The sequence below is a fragment of the Opisthocomus hoazin genome, chromosome 2 (assembly GCF_030867145.1).
Source record: "Opisthocomus hoazin isolate bOpiHoa1 chromosome 2, bOpiHoa1.hap1, whole genome shotgun sequence".
NCBI lineage: Eukaryota > Metazoa > Chordata > Aves > Opisthocomiformes > Opisthocomidae > Opisthocomus > Opisthocomus hoazin.
Window position 1 is genome coordinate 130,429,359 of NC_134415.1, and position 24,808 is coordinate 130,454,166.

General features: G+C 51.9%; 1 protein-coding gene across 3 annotated transcripts in view; it reads right to left on the reverse strand.

Annotated features, from left to right (window-relative positions):
- Window positions 1–24,808, reverse strand: part of EXTL3 (exostosin like glycosyltransferase 3) — a 177,451-nt gene that overhangs the window by 52,909 nt on the left and 99,734 nt on the right. For all 3 annotated transcript variants that reach the window (XM_075415064.1, XM_075415062.1, XM_075415063.1), the window contains exon 3: window positions 15,400–15,494. The gene's annotated coding sequence lies outside the window, so the exon portion shown is untranslated. The remainder of the gene's footprint in view (window positions 1–15,399; window positions 15,495–24,808) is intronic.

Sequence of the window (24,808 nt, forward strand, 5' to 3'; positions counted from 1 at the left end):
CCCGGTCCAACGAGCCATGCTCCCATGCAAGCCCTCGAGCACTCTCCAGCCTCTGCAGAGCTTTGCTGCCATTTTGCCTGCTCGTGCTGAGAAAACGCAAAAGGGAGAAATAAAGAGGAAAAAGCATTATCATGCCAAACCCTGTAATTCCACAGAACATGAGCAATCCTCGGGGAAGGATTCAGCCTGAGTAAATTGAAACCCACTAATAGAGCTTTTAGCTTCAACGCTGCCTCCCAGGCCAAGGCACCAAAGCATGACTCCTTCTGTGAGTTCTGCTTGGTTTCGGTTTTCTTATTTTTTGTTTTTTTTTTTTAAATCCTCTGCCTTTGAAACCCAAAACCTGTCAAGCATACAGCCTGGTCCAAAGGCACCTCCCAACTGCTCTCCCAAACCTAACGGTGTCCCATTAGCTAGCTGGAGAAACAGTTGGAATGATTATTAATTTAGTCAGGCACTCGTAACGGCTTCGCGATGCTCAGCAATGCACTCAGAGAAAAATATAATCTGTTGTCTCCGTGTAGCCCCAACAAGGACTCTTCTTCTGATGCCTTCAGTCTTCCATGGGGTTCTCTGATACCCTGTAAACAGAATCACAGAATAGTAGGGGTTGGAAGGGACCTCTGTGGGTCATCCAGTCCAACGCTCCTGCCGAAGCAGGGTCACCCAGAGCAGGCTGCACAGGACCTTGTCCAGGCGGGTCTTGAATATCTCCAGAGAAGGAGACTCCACAACCTCCCTGGGCAGCCTGGGCCAGGGCTCCGTCACCCTCAGAGGGAAGAAGTTCTTCCTCATGTTCAGACGGAACTTCCTGTGCCTCAGTTTGTACCCATTGCCCCTTGTCCTGTCACTGGGCACCACTGAAAAGAGCTTGGCCCCATCCTCCTGACACCCACCCTTCAGATATTTGTAAGCATTTATAAGGTCCCCTCGCAGCCTTCTCTTCTTCAGGCTGAACAAGCCCAAAAGAACCGTGTTTTCCTATTTTCAGGACATTTATTGGGAGTTCATGCTTTGGTGAGCTCTGTTCCTCTAATTTGAGTAAAAACTGCTGATAGGTTCAAAAGTTATTGGAATACTTACAGATAAGACCAGATGCCAAAGTCCTCTACCAACATTAAAGAGCGCGTAATGGTAAGCAATAACGTCTCTTTACAGAAATCCTTATTAATTCGTATCAAACACGCAGGCCAGCTAAACACCTCGTGGCTTCGAGGCAATCTGTCTGATGTAATCACGCAATATCCAAACGCTTCTGCGATTCATCCGCTGCAATAAGTGCCGAGACCGGTGCTAGCACTAAGCAGCTTCAACCAGCCAAGTTTCTGCAAAGTCAACGGCTTAACACCTTCCCTGGATGGGCAGCAGGACGCGCAGGACAGATCTCATCCATAGCTGACTGGGCTTCGACCAGTTAAAACCGCTAACGCGCTTTCACGGCCCAGAGGAAAAATTCCCAAATAAACCACGTGCCATGGATGTTGTGGATACGCTCCGCACTCCGGAGGCTGCCCAAGTAATCCTCACCACGCGCCGTCCCACCTGCCTGTTCGCAGCAGAAGGTGAAGAGAATCCAAATGTTAGCAGAGGGGGTACGTTTGGGAAGGCCGAAGCTACTTTGGCTACCACACGTCAGGCTTAAAAATACTCCAGGCAGAAATCTCCAACGCACAACAGCTACTTTTGCTGGGTAAATGGGGCCAAATGTCCTCGGAGCAGCTCAGAAGCGGGCAGTGGGACACACTGCCAGCACAACACTCGTGCAGATGAAGCAATCGCTTCCAACACAAGCTGCTGTCGCCCAGCCATCATCCCGAAGATCAGACCATTTCCAACTCACGCCAGCTTCAGGGACCATGTGCAGAATAGATGCTGAGAGGTCCTAATCACAGAATCACAGAATCCCAGCATGGCAGGGGTTGGAAGGGACCTCTGTGGGTCACCCAGCCCAACCCCCTGCCCAAGCAGGGTCACCCAGAGCAGGGGGCACAGCACCACGGCCAGGCGGGGCTGGAATATCTCCAGAGAAGGAGACTCCACAGCCCCTCTGGGCAGCCTGGGCCAGGGCTCCGTCACCCTCAGAGGGAGGAAGTTCTTCCTCGGGTTCAGGTGGAGTTTTCCAGGCTTGAGTTTGTAAATGGACAAGGAAGCCACAAACATCTCTTCTGGCCACTTGCATCAGTTACTGTGGATGGAAGAGTAAGGCCTAGCATCTCTCCTGCTGTGCCATCTCACCCTCATCTCAGTGGCCTGAGCCATAATTGGCTCAGATCGCACAAAAATATCGCAAGGGACAGCACAGCTATCTGCCTTTTCCCTGGAACTGCGTAACAGATTGGCTGGTGCACGGGTCAACTATTGCCATCCACCGGGCAAAAGCTGCTCTGTAAATACCCGATGGGCAGCCAAGAAAAGTCGAGACGTTCCCAGAGCTTGGGAAAGCTGCCGGTGAGCACACGCTTGGAAGGGCTCAGCGACACGGCCACCGGGCCCACTGCGAACGTGCCATGCAGGCAGACGTGAAGGCATCAGCCTGGAACAAAGTCATCAAGATAGCCACAAAATTCACAACTCAATTTGACCACTGTACAGAAACCAATAAAAATAATAAAAAGGCATGAGGATGGCTATATTAGATCAAACCAATGATCCATCCACTTCAACCCCTCACTTCTGAGTGCTCATTTTCAGCCGCTTTGGCGAAAAATACTTATAAATCATAGTCATAGAACAGCTTATTTGGAACAATTTTCCCCTAACCACCAGCAACTAGGAGTTGCATGAGCCCTGGAAGAACAGAAGCTACCCAACAAAACACTTTCTTGAAGCAATCAATCACGTACATTCTCATCTGTACAAAGACCGAACTGCTTAAAAAAAGAAAAGAAAAAGAAAATCACATCAAATACTTGGCTTCACATCTTCTTGCAGCACGGAGTTCCACAGCTGAGCTCTGCAAGTGATTTTTTTTCACCAGTTTCAAGTACAAATCCTCCTAATTCCATCTGTGCCCTCTTCTAGAGCATTATGCACCTCTGCAGTGACAGCTACCACAGGACTCTCACCCCACTCAGGTCCAGCTACGGACCCAGGGGAAAAGCAAGAGAGCCACCGGAACAAGAACTGCCATCTTACCTTCTCCAAGCTGTCTGACGTCCCACCACGTGCTCCTCTCGGAGGCAGCATTAATCTTTTCAATCCTTGCAACCAGCAGTGCTGGCAGAGAAGCAGAAATACAAGGCTCCTACTGCCAAGAGACAATTTCAGCACACATTTGTGTTTCTGCTGCTGTCTCAGCCTTCCTGATGGACACCCTGGTTCTCCAATACAGTCCTTTTTTGGAGTAGCCCTCCCTTCTCTTTTATCTAACGTCCTCTCTAACATCTATGTTCTGTTTCCGTTCCAGTCATTTCCCAAATTTGTGCTGTTTCTTTTTTTTTTAATTGCTCTCAATATGTCACTCTACATTACTCAACAGCAGATTTATTTAAACGTGTCAATGCTGTTGCTTAGCAGATCCGACTGTGCTTTACCATTTAAGCCTGCTTCAGAATCATGTGCTCCCCTTCCCAGCGCTCCCCAGCACGCCTGGATCATCAGGAAGTTTGAGGAAAATAAAAATAAGTCCAACTCTAGAGGCAGTCCACTGCCCTGCCTATGAAAACTTCACTAGAAATGATTAAAAAAAAACAAACCAAACAAACCCACATACCACCAAAAACCATCCTAGAAGAGGAATTCTGCCAAAAAACCCACCCGATTTTTCTTCTCCGTTAGAAAGCAGTATCGGGTGCTATTTATCTTCTGTTTACTACTCTGTACCCAGGAGCTTCAATAGGAGCCCATCAAGTAAATGATCATCAAGAGCTTTGAAAAGAGTCCTAATACGGAGCTAATATCAGCTTTCCCCAAGCAGCAAGCTGATTTTAGGTAATGGCCTTCAACTGCTCTATAAAAGGCCTGGAACACCCAGGTGAGAGCATGTTCTGACCTTTGAAATTAGACTTGGGTCTTTGCTGAGAGAGAGAAGATAATGTGCAACTCAATCACATACACCACGTTTTCTGCTTGGGCTTTTCAAGCTCTCCAACCAGCGACGGTGCAGCTTTAGTCCTTTCCCCCACGGACCCCGACGTGCACATTCACAGCCGAGTAACTGGCGTGTCCAACGGCTCCATGCAGCATCGGCAAGCTCCGTACGCAAACTCAGCGAGAGGCAGAAGCTGTCCCAAAACGCTCATGGAAGAGACCAAGCGCAACTGAGAAAACTTCACCCTTCTGCAATCCACTGCAGGAGAATAAACCCAAAGGAACTGCCCAAGAGCACACCGAAACCCGCTGCGCGGCCACCAACAGACGCCAGGTCTTGGGCACATTCATCCACAGCTTGAACCGCGAGATCACCTCCATGGGCTTGTCTCCGCTCAAGGTGTATTTCACATTGTCCCCCTAAGCTGACCTCATCTTCTGCCCCAAAAACTCCAGCTCAGTCATCGCCCTGCACCCCTCCGAGCCAGGCTGGTTCAGGGGGAATTAACTCCCATAAACTGATGCCATCAGGACAGTCCGAGGTCAGGAGGCTGTGGAGTCTCCTTCTCTGGAGATATTCAAGACCCGCCTGGCAGTGGTCCTGTGCAGCCTGCTGTGGGTGGCCACGCTTCAGCAGGACTAGATGACCCGCAAGGTCCCTTCCAACCCCGAACATTCTGTGATTCTGTGATTCTCTGTGATTCTGAGTCTCCAGCAGCTGCTAATTCCAGATTTGGATTGCGAATCACATCCAAGAAACCAGGTTCACAACCTTGGGAACTGATACCGCAACCTGAGACAGCCCAACCGAAGAGAAAACCTGCAGCAGGACCTGCCAGAACGGCTGCTGATGGGTTTCCAAAAATAACCCAGCTCCCTTTCTGCGGTGCCTGATGTCCGTTTACTTACAGCCACCTAAAAATAGCCCTTCCCATTTGGATCAATGAACAGAGCTGACAGAAGTGAAAGCCGCTCATCATCCCGCACACACGCAAGACTAAAGGAGATAAAATACTTTTGAAATGCAACGTAGGGAACAATCCCGCGCTGGCCCCGAGAGAGCCAGCTGGATGGGCCTAATGATTCTCCTCCAGCAACAGCTGTGAGTGAGTTTATTTCCATTTTGTGTGATTAAAAAGAAAGAGATAGATAAAAGGGAGAACAAAAAGTCCAAGATTTCAAAAGGCACTAAAAATAAAGCAGTTCCCATTCACTTGGCACCCTACCTTGACAGCATTTCGTACCTGATAGCCACGCCCGTCCTCCATAACCCAAAAGGAAGATGCAAGTAATTTATAGGCAGGGAAATGTTAAAATACCGACTCAATCATCAGTAAAATCAACAGCAGGAGCAGGATGAAAGGGCAGGCGTTCCTGACGCACCTTCCTATATTCAGGCCGTAAGACTGAGGAAGAACTTCTTCCCTCTGAGGGTGACGGAGCCCCGGCCCAGGTTGCCCAGAGGGGCTGGGGAGTCTCCTTCTCTGGAGATATTCCAGACCCACCTGGACGTGGTGCTGTGCCCCCTGCTCTGGGTGACCCTGCTTGGGCAGGGGGTTGGGCTGGGTGACCCACAGAGGTCCCTTCCCACCCCTGCCATGCTGGGATTCTGTGACCTCTCTCTTCACGGAGCCAACGTAATTGTTTCCATTGCCTGGCAAGCGTAAACCGATGCCGAAGGTTCAGCAGCTCCTCACAAGGACTTACAGTCCATTTAGCTGATAAAAGTTAACTGGTTTTCAGAGCCTGTTCGCACCTGACAGGGAAAACGCACTTTTTCAGAATTCAGATGTACAAGTTTAGCAGCAGGCTGCCTGAAATTAATCCCTTTATTTAAACACTAACAACTTTAAGTGTCTCTAAGCAACTGTAAAGGCTTTATTAGCTAAGGCAATGAAAGCCCATGAGCAGCCAAGTCAAAATGAAGCCAAGGTTATCTGCAGCAAGTTTCCAAGCATTAACTCCGACAACACAGATTTGCTCTTGAGAGTATTTCTACCTCAGAGGTAGGAATAAAGAGGACAACAACGCAACCGGAAAGGCTGCACCTCAGCCTGCCCCGCTGCCCACCGGGCGCCTTGCTGCTGGCAGGGAAGGATGGAGCAAATCCTCCTGGAAACCATTCCCATGGCCACAAAAGGCAAGAAGGTGACGGGGGGAAGCACAGAGGTACCAGGGGCAAACTGTACCTCACCGATCTGCTTGTTGTCTGTGACCAAACGATTGGCTTGGTAGATGAGTGGACAGCAGCTGACATTGATTACCTTGACATTGGCAAGGTTTTTGATGCAGTCTTCCTATGACTGGATACATAGGGGGAAAACAACTGACTGGAACAGAAGCCCAGAGAGCTGGCAGACCCTCCACCCCAGAGATGGTCAAACCTCAACAAGCCCTGAGCAACCTCATCTACCTTTGCGGTTAGCTTTACTCCAAGCAGGACGTTGGATTAGAGACCTCCAGAGGTCCCTGCCAAACTGATTTGTTCTATGATTCACAGAAATGCCAAGGAGTACGTGGAAGTCTTTCCTGGAGATACCTGAACTAGATCAAGCTGTAATGTATAATAAAAACAACTCTTTCTAAGCTCTTCATTGAGCAGATGACCTGGCGACAGGGGGAAGGCTCCCATCACACACTGATTCCTTCTCTCTACTGTTTACATCTTGACAGAGAAATAAATCTGTTCAATTAAGGCACACATACCACTTCCACATTAAAATTCGAGGTTCTTTTGTGGTGTCATAAGACTTCATACCTGCAGGAGGTGATAAAACATACCTGAGAGCAACACTGAGATTAAATGGGTTGGGCTGATGTTAAAAGACATTTTAAAAGACATCCTTTTCAGGATTCTTCTGCTCCCATCTCTCTGCTCAACCACTACGTAATCATTTACCCAAAGCCTTTCATGTATCCAACCATGCAGAGAGATACACAAGGTGTGCACATCCAAGACTGGATGCTGCCTGGCTGCTAATGGGAGGAAAAAAGAACGGATTAGATGCTGTCTTTGAACTCTAGGTGTCACCAGGTTCGGGATTTTTTTTAGAAATGTCTCCTGTTGTTACTGGAAAGTGTAATTACTGAGTTGCGCCAAAGTCAAAAGCTCCTCTCAGGTTCGTTTTCCTTTCAGCTTGCTCTAACAGTTGTCTTGCCAAAATCCATAGGAGACAAAAATCTATAGTTCCTAGTACACACATTTTGAAATGGTTTCCAGTGCAAAGTGCATCACCCTTAACACGGTCCTGTAAGGCACACAGCTATCTTCCTGACTTTGCTGGTCCTGATCCAGAAGGAAAAAAAACCTCCTAAAACCAGAAGTCATCTTTTTTGCTGACGAGGATTACCCAGCTTAGTGAAGATCAGCAAGATTCAAGCACACGGTGTAACACAGCCGAGTGGAAACCACAAGTGCTGGATGCAGTTCCCTTAAATCCTCTCAGCCTCTGCTTCTCTGCTCTAACTGCCATTTAAGTGCTGATAAACTCACTCTCAGATTATTTCCTATAACCTGAAGGTCAGCAAACGATTTGGTAATTAAGACTGTCCTACAATTCTCAGCCTGATGCGTAACTCCAGCCTACTCCACCAAACAGACCAAGAGGCAAGGAGTGTGCTGCCTCTTTCGAGGTGTGACGTGTCCCGTGGGGTCACCAGGCCTTGACGACAGATTGCTCAGAGCCACGTCTTGCAGCAGCCTGTGGTTTGCAGCCTCTCCAAGCCCTGGCTACCCCGCTGCAAGCACCTGCATCCCTCTGCAAACCTCGGCCATGTTTAGTGAGAGTTGGCTTTTGGGCATCGCTTGGCACTGGATGACAACTCCTGCTTCACCAGCTCAGAAGTTGTCTCCTGCCCAGGGCGACTTTGCAGATGAAGAGTGAGCACTGGCACCGACCAGTTCTGCAACAACCCATCTCTGCATCTAAAACGCCCCGGACTCTCTTCATAGCCATTCTGGAGAAACACACGGATCTTGGCCAAAAAGTCTGACATAGGGAGGTCATTCTAATCTCAGCCAGTGGAGGGCAACCACAGACATCCACAACAGCCAGCATCCTACTGTCTGATACAGGGGAAAAAAAACAAGAAACGCACCTTCTCCCCACTTCGAACCACTGGAAAGGTTCCACGTGTTTTACCTTTCCCATTCTGCCTTCTGTATGTCTATGCCCTTCCTTGTGACATTTAAGCATCACCCAATTAGGCAAAAGAGAACCTGAATTCCTCTGTTCCCCAGTTCTGCTCTTCTCCCCATCCATGAGAAAGCACCTGCCAGGCCACCTAAGCGAACCACGCAGCAGAAAAGCAACACTTTTCCCCCTCGCATTTCAGCATAGAACCACGTGGACAAGACCACCGGAGGAGTTTCACCACCTTTCTTTTTCAGATACGAGGCTTGAGCTGTCAGGGGCTGCCCAAACTATGTACCAAGAGAGAACAGCAGCTGAGATCTTGCAGGAACAGAGCAGCACCTGGCACGTCTTCAGCGAACAAAATTCTTAGCCAGCTAAGCGATACGCGCAGGATATAAAGGAGAAGGCAGGTGAAGGCTGTATGGATCCTACGCCATGCAGAGAAGCCATGGTGCTCCTAAATCACAGCAGGCAGCAGCACATCCCCTCCGGACGGCCGCTTCTTTCATGCTCTCCAGAAATGGAAGGCTAAAGCAAGCTGTTATCTTCAGAGGCTTGACAAAACAGCAAGCCAAATCAAATAATGCTTTAGTGAGAGGTAATCCAATAGTTTCAGCTGCGCAATTGTTTGAACAGTCGCAGTGTTTTGGTACAAAGACAGGTTGAACATCAATAATTCTGAAGTCCAGCCCAAGCAGATCTTAAGCAAATAGAAACCAAAACACTCCTTCTCCTCCACCGCCCCGGCAAGCTCCGACTCCCTTCCACAGCCCAAGCCAGCAAGCGTGTCCGTGCCCCGGCCAAACCACGGAGCGAGCGGAGCTGAACTTCGTCAGCGGAACCGATAAACCCCTCAAGCTTGTCCAGACAAGTCGGTCGCTGTACGTGCCACTGACCTAAGGAGAATACAACAGTTACAGCTGGTAATTTGGGCACTGGAAGCAAGCAAACTGCTCCTGAGCTGGCTATAAATAGCAAAGGGACTGGGGATATTTTCTCCCTCTCGTGTACGCCTGCCTGCCCTGCTGCACAAACGCTTCGGAGCCTGTACCGGCCTGCTCTGACAATTCAAAATAAGCAGGAGATGGAGGAGAAACGGTTTGTTCAGGAGAGCCCAACAACCATAACTTCTATACCTCGGGGCAGGGTATCCTACAAGTCACACCGTTCCTCAGTTCTTAGCTGGAGAACCCAGGTGTCTGTGGGAGAAGCACGGGGTGACTCGGCTCTTCACCCTCTCCTTTCTCCCCGCCAACATTTCAACAGCACAACGCACTGGTGTTACAGGGGTGAGACCCAGGGACTCGCTCCTTACATGAAATGGAAAGTCAACAACGCAATCACCTCTGATTTTTAAGGCTACTCCTTTCTTCATCATCGTTATGTTCTGTTGTAAAAGTCACTTTACGATCTCTGCTAGTCTGGAATCCGGTTGCAACATCGCCTGGGAAAATGTCGATAAACAATTACTAAAGAAAAAATAAAAAAAGAGGCAAACAGAAGTCTGTGCTTCTTCTCTGGCCTCCAAAGGATCCTTCTGCATTCAAATCTCTTTTGGCCCCAAGGGTTTTAGCTGGCACAGCTTGCCCGTAGGTCACACGCAGCACCCAAAGCACCTTGCCAGTAAAACACCGCAGCTTTCCAGCCAGGAGTGGTTTTCAGTATCGTTATCAAAAGGAAAAAGGGAAAGGGGGGGCTCTGTGTTTTCGGTATGGGCTGCCGTGGCACGGTGCCTGCGCCGGTACCTCTGCCTGGCCCCTGGCCTCAGGTCCAGCGGGTGCAATCCGGCCACTTTCGTGCTCTCACAACTTTCTCACCTTCGTGAGCACAGCAGCCACATCTGACCCTACTGGAGAGAGTCCAGCGGAGGGCTACGAGGTTGAGGAGGGGACTGGAGCATCTCTCCTACGAGGAGAGGCTGAGGGAGCTGGGCTTGTGCAGCCTGGAGAAGAGAAGGCTGAGAGGGGACCTTCGAAATGCTTATAAATATCTGCAGGGTGGGGGTCAGGAGGACGGGGCCAGACTCTTTCCAGTGGTGCCCAGCGACAGGACAAGGGGCAACGGGCACAAACTGAAGCCTGGGAAGCTCCAGTTGAACCCGAGGAAGAACTTCTTCCCTCTGAGGGTGACAGAGCCCTGGCCCAGGCTGCCCAGAGGGGCTGTGGAGTCTCCTTCTCTGGAGATATTCCAGCCCTGCCTGGCCGCGGTGCTGTGCCCCCTGCTCTGGGTGACCCTGCTTGGGCAGGGGGTTGGGCTGGGTGACCCACAGAGGTCCCTGCCAACCCTGAACATGCTGGGATTCTGTGACCCACCTTGCGGGTTCGGTTCCCAGCTGTGTTGACTTCTGGCCCACGGCCGGGGATCGTGCGGGTCAATGGTAGCCGGCCAAGGCCGCCGTCGGGTGGTTGCACCCCGGGCGAGCGAGTCCCAGAGCCCAGGAGCATCCCCCTGCGCCCCGGTGACTGGGCTCCCAACCCTGAGCTGTGCATCTCGGAGCAGAGCCGGGCCACGACAGCCCACGGCTGGGGACGGCTTGGGAATCCTGATGTGACACCAATTCGCAGCATTTAATAACAAATAAATACCCATGAAACACATGGGAAGGGCTATTACTTCAGTGTGTACAAAGGAGACACTGAAGTGACAGGGAACTTCACTTTCCACCTTTTCAGGGGATAACACAAACCAGCAGAGCAGAAAGAAATCCAAAACATAATTTATCAAAGCAGCCACAGAAATTTCTGTCAAAGGAGCGGTTTCACAACAAGGATGCTTTTGGCACGGGTGGATTCATGGCGAAAGAATGAAGCAACGCGCACGGTACACGACTGTTTCTTCGCACGGAGTGCCGAAAGGCTTTCAGAAGCTTTATAAAATTAGAGCTGCTTATGTTTAACGGCTGAAATGAAAAGGTGGGGAGGGAGCGCTTCCCCCGGGCGGTTCTCCAGAAGCAGAGCTCATGATTGTACTCAGCGGGACACACGCTACTCGCCCAGCACTCTCGGCACCTTCCCTCCCACCGAGCTGCAGGCACCGGGGAAGCTCAGCAATTTGCGGAATCGGGTCCTGGCTTTTGTTCCTCTTGCCTCTCTCCCTCCCCACGTAGTCTCCATCCTCCCTTTGACACACACAGATGGAAAGACTGACGATTACACACTGATTAGGTTATCTGAAGCCTTGCTCCTCTAAATGCAGGCACATGAAGCAGCGGGATTCTGCTGGTGACATTTGGACCACAAATGAAGTCCCCAAGAGTAATAAACAATCAGGTAAAGAAATCTGGAAAGAAATTACCCAGCACACCTCGTCTTCTTGGCCCCCACGAGATCCATATAAAATGTGTTAATGCATCTGATTATGATCTAAATTATGTACAGAGGCTCCTGCCAAGCACTCTGTGAAGTTTCTTTATTGTTAAGTTGGAAGCTGTTTAAGAATGGTCCAGTCATCATGTTTCAAATTAGATTTGGGCAAAAAACATTTTCCTACTTTATTGCTGGCTCAGAACGCGGGGTTTGTGGGAGAAGGTCGATGTGTGGTTTTTCTCTACTGGAGAAAGAGCAGGAGAAGTGGTGACAGAACAAAAGAAGAGTCAGTCTATTACCTGTCCTTGTATCGTAACCTGAGCTGCATGGATTTACTGTACACAGACATGCCAGAAAATGCAGAAAAATGTAGTTTCAGCCGGCTTTCTAGATGTGTTTCTCCCCAAGAGCAGGGTACAAACACCAAGGTGTTCTCATAGACATGTTCCACAGACTACAAAACTCTGAAAGAAAGCGTTTCTGAAAAAGAAGAGTCTGCAAAGAATGGTTTGCAAAGCATCATGCGAGACCTTCCCCATGTCCGTAAGGGCTAGCTGAGCTGCCGCTTACTCTGCCAGCAAATCATTGTGTACTGTGGAGGCACACAAAAAGCTGTTTTTATCCCTAGTATGCTGTATCAACATTGGAGCTTTAAAAAAAATCTAGATACACACCTCCCAGGTATATATTCAACACATACAAGTTTGGGAGAGCACCCAGTTTTACACGGCAAGCCTGACAACCTCACTTGTAGCTAAATCTCCACCAACCCAGCCTGTGTTTTCTCTTCTGCCGGTGCCCGACTGAGCCTTCGCTGCACTGATCAGCGTCTCCTCTCCACTGCATTGCTGGTTTCCCAAGTTAGAAGCAGAGCCAAGGTCACCTTGCTCAGAAGAGCTGCTTTTCAACAGGAGGGTCCCTGGATATTAAAGGTCCTCCATCTACTACCTCTGCGCTTCCACACACACAGCTGCAGCAACAACTACATAAATCTGGATGAAGCGGGGCCCTATGGAAAAGAGCTGGCGTATGACAGCTCTTACATACTTATTTTTCTCTATACATGTGTACATATGTACGCACATTTATGCATATATAGATTACAGATATTTGCCAGACAGCTGTCTGCACCTCCTCTCAGGGTGCGCAGCTCATCTTCAGTATAGGGCTTAATACTTCGTAGTCATCGCTAGGGTGGGTGTCAGGAGGACAGGGCCAGACTCTTTGCAGTGGTGCCCAGCGACAGGACAAGGGGCAACGGGCACAAACTGAAGCCTGGGAAGTTCCAGCTGAACCCGAGGAAGAACTTCTTCCCTCTGAGGGTGACGGAGCCCTGGCCCAGGCTGCCCAGAGGGGCTGTGGAGTCTCCTTCTCTGGAGATATTCCAGCCCCGCCTGGCCGCGGTGCTGTGCCCCCTGCTCTGGGTGACCCTGCTTGGGCAGGGGGTTGGGCTGGGTGACCCCCAGAGGTCCCTGCCCACCCCTGCCATGCTGGGATTCTGTGATCGCTAGAGCGTCCGGCATGACAGGCATTGCAAGGTACCAACCCCACCCAACCCCTCTGGTATGTGAAGACGGTCAGTTGATACGCACAGCAACTGGTGGACACGTTTCACGCTGCTCCACAGGATGACGTTACAAGTTAAGCATTTGAAATCCACACTCAGGGCAAGCCTTTCTCGCTCAGCGCGTGCGTTAGAGCCCACGTTCGCGCAGCTTCGCTTCCACCTCGATTCGGGCAGCGAGGAAAACAAAATGCAGAGACTGAGGCAGATGTCAAGCCTAAGCGTTGAACCAAGATGTCCTTGGCTTATCTTCCAGCATCCTGAAAATATCAACTAGGGAACAAGGCAATCATGTCGGTGACCAACACGCCTGCCCGCAGCGAGATTCAGCGCAGACCTGAAGACCAAACTCAGGAGTCGGCGCATGTGAAACTCGGCCTGAGCCAGACCTTGTTATCAGCAGGTCTGCGGGTAATTAGGGATCGCAACTACCGTTTCTAGCCGCTGCGGTAATGTAGTGGTTTAAACACCAAAAAAATGCTTTCATGTAGGATCACAGGCTGGATCCCAGCAGGCCAACAGTGCTGCTTTAAAATGAAGCATTTATCTTTAAGAAACACCTCCTAAGCAACATCCTAGGTGCTTGAAAATAAAGCCTTCGCTAAATAACCAGATTTTAACCCGGAATTCTGCACATTGGCATTCTCTTCTGCTGCAGGTAAGACCGATTCCCTTACACAGCGCGCTTATTTTCTCTCTTTCTCTCTTTTTAAGGAAAAAAAAGCATTTTCTATTTCAGTTTAACTTTGAGGCAAGATGGAAGACCACAGCCTGGCCTCAAAGACGTGAGCTCTTTTGAACTCAAAGTCAGCAAGCTCTCACAGGATCTGAGCTCGAGGGCTGCTCTGGAATAAATCAAAAAGGATTTACTCTTTCACTCGAACAAGGCAGAAAAAAAACCACCTCGATTTGCAGATATGTGGTTGGGGGCAGGGAGACAGCTAACAGGTTTTTTTTTTTAAAAATAAAGGCAAGTCAAGAGTGCCATTATGGCTTGATTGCCACGATCCCATAAATCTAAACACTGTCCTACATGGTTGGATTTCCTGGAGGAAATCACCAGCACAGCTGCTAAGTGTGCTGGAAGTGGTTCAAGCCCAGTATATAGGGAGCAGATGCTCCAAACACGATGCGCAAGGACACAGCGCTCCCGGAAAACTCTTTTGACAGCAAGTCAAAACAGGGGCTTGAACTGGTCATGTGTCATTAGTGACACAGCTGTGATTTTTTTTCACAGATTAGCAGAATTCAAGGCCAAAAGGGACCTTGCGAGCACCTAGTCTGCTTCTTGCCATATCACAGGCCATTACATTTCATCCAGGTTCTCCTACGAGCAGGATTTACACCTGGCAGCCAAACAACAACAACTGTGGCAGCTCCCAGTAACAATCCACGTGCTGTTTCCACTCAAACACTCGGGCTGCCGGAGTAGCTTTGCATAGGATGCCACTGCCTCTCGGTGCCCTTGCGTCCCTCCGCCAGCAAGCATCGGTCCCCGGCAGAAGCAGCTCCGTGCTCCAGCCACTTTGCTTCACGCTCGGCACCTTGGCCCAAGCCCGAATTCATCAGCACTTTTGACAATACTCCAGAGTTTGCCTGAAGGAGCTCGGTGCAGGGCACAAAATCCCACCCTCCAGCTTCATTACAGGAGCGAGAGGAAAACTGGAGAAGGAGAAACGTGCTGCTGGCAGCAACCTCCAGCCTCGGCAGTGAGATCGCCCGTGCTCCGCTGTCAGCCACACACCCCCGCAATAGCTGTGCCTCAGCAGCCCATGGACTAACCCTTACACAATGAACCTACCTTGGTTACAAAGCGTTTTGGGACAAGAATCTGCCCAAGGGAGAATACTAAAGAAGAAAAAATTACAGATCACGCATACATTTTCAGAACCCAACTCCCCCCACTGAGCTGCGTGCAGGTATTCAGACCCCGAGGCACCCAGACACCAAGCCAGCGAGCTCAGACCGGCAGTGACATTCAACACTGCTTTTAAAATCAGAATTTGAACTGCTGAAATCAGAATATCGTGAAATGCCGCTTCTTTGCCTCCAGTTCTGCCAACTGAATTTGGCTAAAACTTTCAGCAAGTAATAGAGGATTAAATAAAAGAGTCAATGGCCAAAAAAAAAAAAATGGAAGGGGCTTGATAAGACTCCAGGGGTGACGCTGTACTGGTGCTGCCCAACTTTTCAAAGCTTTCCTCACCTCACCGTCTACTTTAACTTGACTACGGAGAGAAGGGAGAGTGCTGCTAGGAGAATGCAGGGATGTTTTGGTAGCCTGTGTTAAAATGCAGTAAGGGAAGAAGTACCCGAACACCAGGCACGGAGCAGACTGACGCTGCAGGGCTCGCCTGTGCTTTACCTTCTGCACCTCGGCTCAGGCCTGTGGTTCATCACACGTCGACTCCTTCACCACCTTTCTTCTTTCTCCCAGTGTTGATCTCAAGGGCTCTTCTCCTGTTTAACATAAAAACACAAACAAAACCACATGTACTTAAGGAATATATTATCCATCGCCTAGAGGCATCGTGCAAGAGAGGCTGCCTATTAGCACACTGGCTAAAAACACTCCGTCCTTAAGCCTGAAAGCTTCCACGGGCTTGACAATCTGGGCTGCTGAGGAGTATCAGAGGCTGGAGGACACCAGCTGAGCAAACAGGCACAGGGTTAGGCCCAAAGCAAAGGACACCTTGAGGGCTAAGGTGCCCACAGCAAGGAGGCACATCTTCAGCTCCTGCCTACTCCTCAGCACGGTTGAGGCTCACAAAGAGAGTGTCAGGCGTCCATAATAAAAAGAAAACTGGCCAGAATTCCCCAAGCCAAGTTTTGAAGACCTGGACTCCTGGTCCTGAGCCGCTTCCGTTGCAGGAACGCCAGCAAATGAACTCCGAGCCTCCTCTACATAAATATGATGCTTTGGCTTCCAAGGGCACTATGCACGCTGACAGGGACAGCCAGGTGCAGAAGCAGGACGCGAGAGATGCTCTTGGTTGTCAGCCCTGCCACTGACTTGCCGGGTTACCTTCACTCCACCAAACCCTGGCCCATGACCTGAAGCTGGGGTGAGGATCCTCCGCTGTGTAAGAGCAGTACAATCCACAGCAGCAGAACTGCAGTGGTAAATGATCGGCATGCTCTGCAGACACTGCTGCTGACACCTCTCTCTAGACGAGACAACGTGGAGAAGGGATATTTCACAGAATCACGGCATGGTAGGGGTTGGCAGGGACCTCTGTGGGTCACTCAGTCCAACCCCCTGCCCAAGCAGGGTCACCCAGAGCAGGGGGCACAGCACCGCGGCCAGGCCGGGCTGGAATATCTCCAGAGAAGGAGACTCCACAGCCCCTCTGGGCAGCCTGGGCCAGGGCTCCGGCACCCTCAGAGGGAAGTTCTTCCTCGGGTTCAGCTGGAACTTCCCAGGCTTCAGTTTGTGCCCGTTGCCCCTTGGCCTGTCGCTGGGCACCACTGGAAAGAGTCTGGCCCCATCCTCCTGACCCCCACCCTGCAGATATTTAGAGGCATTTCTAAGGTCCCCTCTCAGCCTTCTCTTCTCCAGGCTGAACAAGCCCAGCTCCCTCAGCCTCTCCTCGTAGGAGAGATGCTCCAGCCCCCTCATCATCTTTGTAGCCATCCGCTGGACTCTAGGATTTCAAATCCTTTGTAGTTAAACGGGTTGAGATGTGGGTTGCCAGCTCTGCGCTCCATCAGCTCAAAGCCAGCTTACAGGCATTGACAACTCCCTCCATAGAAAACATTTCCACTACAACACCTGGCAACGGACAGCTCTGAAGTCACAGGCGTGTGACCACAAAAAATGAAATAACTAATCTGTAAGTGCCAAGGTCAGGACCACTGCAAGCCATCCAGTCTGACCCATTGCACGACAGACCACAAGCTCCAGCCGCCAATTCCACCCTCCAGCCCAGTAACTCACCATCATTTCTCGTCCAGCTCTTTCCCCAGCTCAAATCCTCTCTCTGACACACTTCTGCTGCAAACAACTGTCTGATCTCAGCAGCTACACACACAGAAAACTGACACAAAAGAAAATACCTTTCGCTAACTGCAGTCCAAGGCTTCAGGACTGTTGCTCGGCAGCGATGCCTTTGCTGTAGGTGGCATTTCCTTTAGCTGCAGAACAAAACGCGCTGCGCGTCAGGGCCATCCACATCCTGGCTTCACCCTCCTACACAGCCACAGTTTTGGCGGCCAGTACAAGCGGAGCGTCCCAAGCCTCCCTCTTCCCACCCCTGCTCTCACTAACGAGTTCCATACTCGCAGCCTTTCGCACAGTCCCAGCTCCGCCGCCGCTCCCGGCAGGGAGCTGGTGCTGGTCCTCAGGGCTGGTGCTGAGCTCTGGCGAAGAGACTGGTGGCTGCTTATAAAGGCTGCCTCCATCCTTCTCACTTCAGCTAGCAAAAAGCTTCCCAAGCGCCTACAGCTCTGGGCTACAGAGAAGGCAACGCATGGCGAACGCAGCTCTCCTCTCTCCTGGCAGGCTGCAGGACGTGGCACGTTTCCACCCGCACAAGGCTACAAGCTGCTTGCAGAAACGCGAGCTCACAGCCACGACCCCTCTGCCCCTCCCCGGATTGCAAAGCTCTTCCCAGGCTTCCCCAGAGCTCACGAGTGAAGATGTTACTCAACAGCCACGGCTGAGGATTTCAGTTCAACGCGCCCCGCAAAACGCACCCTTGGCCACTCGCCCACGCTACGCGACCCCAGCATCTGCACACCACCCGCGCCGGCTCTCTGAGGTCAGGAGATGTTTTATCACAAGCTGCGTACGCATACAGCTTACAAAACAAAAATCCACACTGGGAAAAAAATTAATTTAACTGAAGTCACAAATTATTCTGGGTCCCTGAGACTCTGGACACTAGGGGCAAAGGACCCAAGAACGCCGAGCGTGTGGGAACGGGATGCCCGAATCCACATGGGCCAAACAAATCGCTCTCCGGAGAGCTGTAGGGCTGGCTTTTTATTTTGAAGCGTAATCCTCACGTAAGCTCTGAAAAACATTAGGGTGCTCATGGGATAAATGCTACCTCATGACAAAAGCAAAGCCCCTTCTCTAACAAACGCCGTATAACTTATATCATGTAAAAAATACAGCATATGTTAATGACAGTGATCAGAACATAATATCAACTGCAATAATAGCACACTAGCACGAGCTCACCCCACAAGAAAAGCAGTTTCTCGCTACTCCCCATCAGAGAAGCGGAGGCAAGTAGCTGTTACGACTTCATTTTATTTTTTCTTCGTTTTTACAGGCTAGCTACGCTAAAAGGTTGCACCCGTAATTTAAACTGCAGTCGTCAGCAGAAGTGAAGGACACTGTGGGATACATTTGGTTCTGACTCTTTTATTGCTTGGCTCCTTGGAGCGATTCAAGCAGCCGAAGGATTTTCGAGGTGCTGTCACAACAGCATCCAGCCCTTAGCAAGCTGCTCTTTAGAAGACAACAGACCCCAAACCTCAGCCTTTAAAGAGCTGGCTGGACCAGCAGAAGCTGTTCAAGAGTCAAGGACTGCTGATCGCTACCGAGCTGTTCCCTCGCAGGGATGCGCGCTCTCTGCGACGTTGTTCTCACCTGACAGAGTGGGAGGTGGCTCTGTGACACGTAGTAAACGCTGGCTTTTTTTTGTGGCTCTGCCAAAACACGTGCGCACACACATATGCACGTCGTGGCTCTGCCGTTGCTGGGAGCCAGCACACACAGAATCACAGAATCCCAGAATGGCAGGGGTTGGCAGGGACCTCTGTGGGTCACCCAGCCCAACCCCCTGCCCAAGCAGGGTCACCCAGAGCAGGCTGCACAGGACCATGTCCAGGCGGGGCTGGAATATCTCCAGAGAAGGAGACTCCACAGCCTCCCTGGGCAGCCTGGGCCAGGGCTCTGTCACCCTCAGAGGGAAGAAGTTCTTCCTCGGGTTCAGCTGGAACTTCCCAGGCTTCAGTTTGTGCCCGTTGCCCCTTGTCCTGTCGCTGGGCACCACTGGAAAGAGTCTGGCCCCGTCCTCCTGACCCCCATCCTGCAGACATTTATAAGCATTTATTAGGTCCCCTCTCAGCCTTCTCTTCTCCAGCCTGAACAAGCCCAGCTCCCTCAGCCTCTCCTCGTAGGAGAGATGCTCCAGTCCCCTCCTCATCCTCGTAGCCCTCCGCTGGACTCTCTCCAGTAGCTCCTCATCTTTCTTGAACTGGGGAGCCCAGCACTGGACACAGCACTGCAGATGGGGCCTCCCCAGGGCAGAGCAGAACCTCCCTCGCCCTGCTGCCCACACTCCTCTTAACGCACCCCACATCTGCTGCGACACGGCAGGCACTGCGCTGTTTCACGTCCCTCGGGCTGAAGCCAAGCGCGGCAGCGCGCCGCGGGCTCTCCGTGGGATGGAGCGCAGGCTGGACGGACTGACTGCCAGCACACACGGTAATTAGGTGTTGAAGGAGACCTTGGGCTAATTTGCTTCTAAACAAGCCTCTCCTTTACCCTTACCCCTACGCACAAGAATTCGCTCCTCTAACGCGTGCTGCGAATGAAACACGGCTCACCGAGGTGCTGCTGGCCCACGCGAGGGACCTGGCAGAAGAAGGCTGGGGCGGTTGCCTCCTCCAGCCCCAGTGCCAGGAGATGGAGAGGAGATGTCAGAAATCCCAGGGTATTTGTGCTGCCGTGCCCAGCGCTGCCCCGTTGATCAAGGGAAGGTAACGCCGCTTCCCTGCTGCGCCAGCCCCCGAAGGGGAGAAGCAGAGGACTGGAGCACGACGCGGCTGGCACAGACCCAACCCAGGAAAGCCTCAAACGGCGCTGGAAAAAGGACAAATGTTTTGAAGATTCCCAAGGCAGCAGGCATCTGCTTTTTGTCCAAGCACCACCCCAGGGTTCTGCTGGACTCTTCTCTACGGATAAGCAAAACCCGATTTAATTTTCCTCAGCTGTCTCTTGAACTGGTGGACCAACACAACTGCTTCTCCCTGCCAGACCAAGCTGGTGAGAGATGCTGCTCTTCATCCTCATCCAGCTGCCCCGAGCACCGTGGGGCTGGAGGGCAGAGGACACCCCACCACTGAGACGTTGGCTGGCTCCCTGCCTGGCAGAGGACTCACTTCCAGATCCCGATTATGAAAACTAACCTGGAAAAAGGTGGTGCCCAGCGACAGGACAAGGGGCAACGGGCACAAACTGAAGCCTGGGAAGTTCCAGCTGAACCCGAGGAAGAACTTCTTCCCTCTGAGGGTGACGGAGCCCTGGCCCAGGCTGCCCAGAGGGGCTGTGGAGTCTCCTTCTCTGGAGATATTCCAGCCCCGCCTGGCCGCGGTGCTGTGCCCCCTGCTCTGGGTGACCCTGCTTGGGCAGGGGGGTTGGACAGGGTGACCCACAGAGGTCCCTTCCAACCCCTATCATGCTGGGATTCTGTGAAAAAGGGAGGAGGACATGACTTTGTGGGAGTGTAGAATGAACAGGGGGGTTCTGGGTCAAAGCAGTGCATTACTTTGAGCATCAGACTGAATTCAAGTCCTGCTTCCCCATCGCTCTGCAGGATGCTGAGCTCTCCCAAGGTCCCAAAGTGCTGCCCACGCACCAGCAAGCCATGAAACACACGGGGACCACCCTACCCCACCCTCGGCGGTGTCTGCAGCGAGGGGGTCTCCCAGGCTGACAAAGCTCTGCTGCAAGGGCAGGCAGGGCTGTGCTCTCACCTGCACTGCAGATGCTGAGTCGGCAGAAGGTAAAACCAGGCTGAACCCAGCTCACTCCACGCTCAGGGCAGAGGCAGCCTTGCTGCCTGCAGATCTCAGTTACACCACCGAGCTTCAGCAAGAGCCCAACCCGCGTCACCCAAGGTACAAAGCAGGGTTACTTGTTGCTTGAAAAGTGCCTCTGTTACAAAGGTGAGGTTTTCTGCAGGAACCGATGCTCTAACGATCATTTGTTTGCCCTGAACAGACAGAAGCCTTAAAACAGTATTAACAACCCCAAGTAACTCCTGCACCAGCAGCCACAGCAACTCCACTGCTGTCACCTCAGATGAAACCGCCAAACACCACGATCCCCAGCTGAGATGACAGAATCACGGAACAATTTGGGTCAGAAGGGATCTTTCAAGGCCATCCAGTCCAACCCCCTGCCATGGGCAGGGACATCTTCCACCAGATCAGGGTGCTCAGAGCCCTGTCCAACCTGGCCTGGAATGGTTCCAGGGATGGGGCATCTCCCACCTCTCTGGGCAACCTGGGCCAGGGTCTCACCACCCTCAGAGTCAAGAATTTCTTCTGTCCGATCTAAACTTACCCACTTTCAGTTTAAAACCACTGCCCCTTTTCCTGTCACAACAGGCCTTGTTAAAAAGTCCTTCATTTCCTTATAAGCCCTCTTCATATTTTGAAAGGCTGCAGTAAGGTCTCCCCGCAGCCTTCTCCTCCCCAGGCTGAGCAGCCCCAGCTCTCCCAGCCTTTCCTCCCAGCAGAGGGGTTCCAGCCCTCGCATCATTGCTGGGGCCTCCTCTGGCCCCGCTCCCACAGCTCCAGCTCTGTCCTGTGCTGAGGGCTCCAGAGCTGGACGCAGGACTCCCGGGGGGGTCTCAGCAGAGCGGGGCAGAGGGGCAGAATCCCCTCCCTCGCCCTGTGCCCACACTGCTGGGGATGCAGCCCAGGGCACGGTTGGCCTGCTGGGCTGCCAGCACGCAACTGCTGGGTCATGTCCAGCTTTTCATCCCCCAGTACCCCCAAGCTCTTCTCAGCTGGGCTACTCTCCATCCCTTCATCCCCAGCTTGTATTGACACCAGTGGTTGCCCCAACCCAGGTGCAATGGCCAGCAGGTCAAGGGAGGGGATTCTGCCCCTTCATTCCACTCTCTTGAGACCCCACCGGGAGTCCTGCGTCCAGCTCTGAAGCCCTCAGCACAGGACAGAGCTGGAGCTGTGGGAGCAGGGCCAGAGGAGGCCCCAGCAGTGATCTGAGGGCTGGAACCCCTCTGCTGGGAGGAAAGGCTGGGAGAGCTGGGGCTGTTCAGCCTGGGGAAGAGAAGGCTGCGGGGTGACCTTAGAGCAGCTGCCAGTGCCTGGAGGGGCTACAGGAAGGATGGAGAGGGGCTTTTCACAAGGGTGTGCAGTGATAGGACAAGGGGGAACGGCTCTAAACTAAAAGAGGGCAGATTTAGATGAGATATTAGGAAGAAATTCTTCCCCATGAGGGTGGTGAGGCCCTGGCCCAGGTTGCCCAAAGAAGCTGTGGCTGCCCCCTCCCTGGCAGTGTTCAAGGCCAGGCTGGATGGAGCTCTGAGCACCCTGGTCTGGTGGAAGGTGTCCCTGCTCATGGCAGGGGGGCTGGAACCAGACGAGCTTTAAGGTCCCTTCCAACCCTTACCATGCTATGATTCTATGACCTTGCACTTGGCCTTGTTGAACCTCATGAGACGCACACTGGCTCGCTTGTCAAGCCTGTCCAGGTCCCTCCAGATGGCATCTCTTCCCTCCAGTTTACCAGAAGACAGATGATGCTACACAGTAAGCACTGGAGAGTGAGTCCTTCTCAGCTGCCCACTTGCTGTGGGTCCCTCCGTGTCCCCCTCGGCACACGTGGACACTGGGCTAAGAGAGCTCCACCTTTGCCGAAGCAAGGGCTAAAGACACCCCTGTGCCAGGCAACCATGCCTTACAACCTGTGAAAACAAGCAAAACTTACTTGCAGCTTATGATCTTTTGAGTAGAGGGGTGGCTCCTGTACCTGGACTTTGGGATTTTTAAGTTTGGGAGCTTTTTTTTGCTGGGTTTTTGCTTTTTTTTTTAACCTATTGAAAAAAAGTTTTCCAGATCACCTTTGATGCAAAGAGTTGTCTAAAAGGAGGAGGCTGTCAGATGGTCTCTCAGCAAGGGAGTATTTGTTCCCTGGGCATGAACTCCAAGCCTTCTGAACTCCCTATGCCATCTGCATATTCTGTGTTTGTACTCCAAGCCCCATGGATGTTTCTTTGATGTGCTACCGTTTGGTGAGCTGGAGCTCCCAAAGGTCTCCTGAGATCACAGCAATCTGCATGACATGACACATTTAGTGGATAAGGACCCCTCCATCCTTTGAAACAGAAGTTTGTTGTTGCTGTGTTTTTTAAAAACATTTAAATTGCCTTTTTTTTTCCCGTGTCACTCCCGTCTCAGTTATTCTGCTAGCAAACGGGGCTGCATTTGGCACAGACAGAGCAGAACAGTGCACACGCTGCAGAGACAGCGTTCACCGACATCTGCCACTCACCCCACCGTCAACCTTCAACCGCCCGCCTCGCCGCTGCTGTCCATGGCGGAGAAGCAAGCGACAGATGTCTGCTGCGGAGAGGCTCAACGAGCGCCTGTGCGTGCAAGAATCGTTTTGAAAGGTAAAAAAAGAAACTTTGCCCGAAGCAATCACACCAAGCCCTGGAGATGGGGGAACTCCAGGATGGAGACTGCTAGAACATATATGGGAAGGGCTGAACCTGTACTTTCATCTCAGCAAATACCTGTGCTATTACAAGATAAATGTTCGTATGTACAACATCTTTGGGACGCAGCGTTGGAGGAAGGCAGCAAGAACACGGGCTGAACACAGAGTGGGGCACGGTTGGCGCAGGAGAGCAGCAATGGAGAGGTGCCCAGGAGGGCTCCTCTGTTTTCACAGAATCACAGAATGTTCGGGGTTGGAAGGGACCTCTGTAGGTCATCTAGTCCAACCCCTCTGCCAGAGCAGGGGGCACAGGACCTTGTCCAGGCGGGGCTGGAATATCTCCAGAGAAGGAGACTCCACAGCCCCTCTGGGCAGCCTGGGCCAGGGCTCCGGCACCCTCAGAGGGAAGAAGTTCTTCCTCGGGTTCAGCTGGAACTTCCCAGGCTGCAGTTTGTGCCCGTTGCCCCTTGTCCTGTCGCTGGGCGCCAATGGAAAGAGTCTGGTCCCATCCTCTTGACCCCCACCCTGCAGATATTTAGAGGCATTTCGAAGATTCCCTCTCAGCCTTCTCTTCTCCAGGCTGAACAAGCCCAGCTCCCTCAGCCTCTCCTCGCAGGAGAGATGCTCCTGTCCCCTCATCATCCTCGTAGCCCTCCGCTGGACTCTCTCCAGCAGCTCCTCATCTTTCTTGAACTGGGGAGCCCAGCACTGGACACAGCACTGCAGATGGGGCCTCATCAGGGCACTGTAGAGGAGAAGGAGAACCTCCCTCGCCCTGCTGGCCACACTCCTCCTAATGCACCCCAGGATCCCATTGGCCTTCTTGGCAGCCAGGGCACGCTGCTGGCTCATGGTTAACCTGTCGTCCACCAGGACACCCAGGTCCCTCTCCACAGAGCTGCTCTCCAGCAGGTCCGCCCCAAGCCTGTGCTGATTCCGGGGAATCCAGCCCTGCTCCTAAACACATGGCCTCCTCCTGGCCTCTCCAGCTCCCTGCTCCAACACAAACAAGACCTACATTCTCCTGTAAATGAACAACAGCACCTCGGATATGCACGCAGATGAGCTCCCCTTCTCCCCAGCAGGAAACGAGGATGGAGAATTCGCAGCCCCAGGTGGCCTGGACCAATCCACGGCAGTGGGGGCTGGTGAAGGCCAAGAGCAAAATGCACGGCACTAAATCGAACCTTGGGACATTTCACCATCTCAGTTTTCTGTTCTGACCTCCTCTCTTCACTAGCCAGATAAATTTCTCCATTTTCTTTTGCTCATCCTCACAGTGTCCACTGCAAAGCTTTTTCCTTCAGCCCTCGGTCACAAAAACATCACAATCTGCTTGCACCTCACC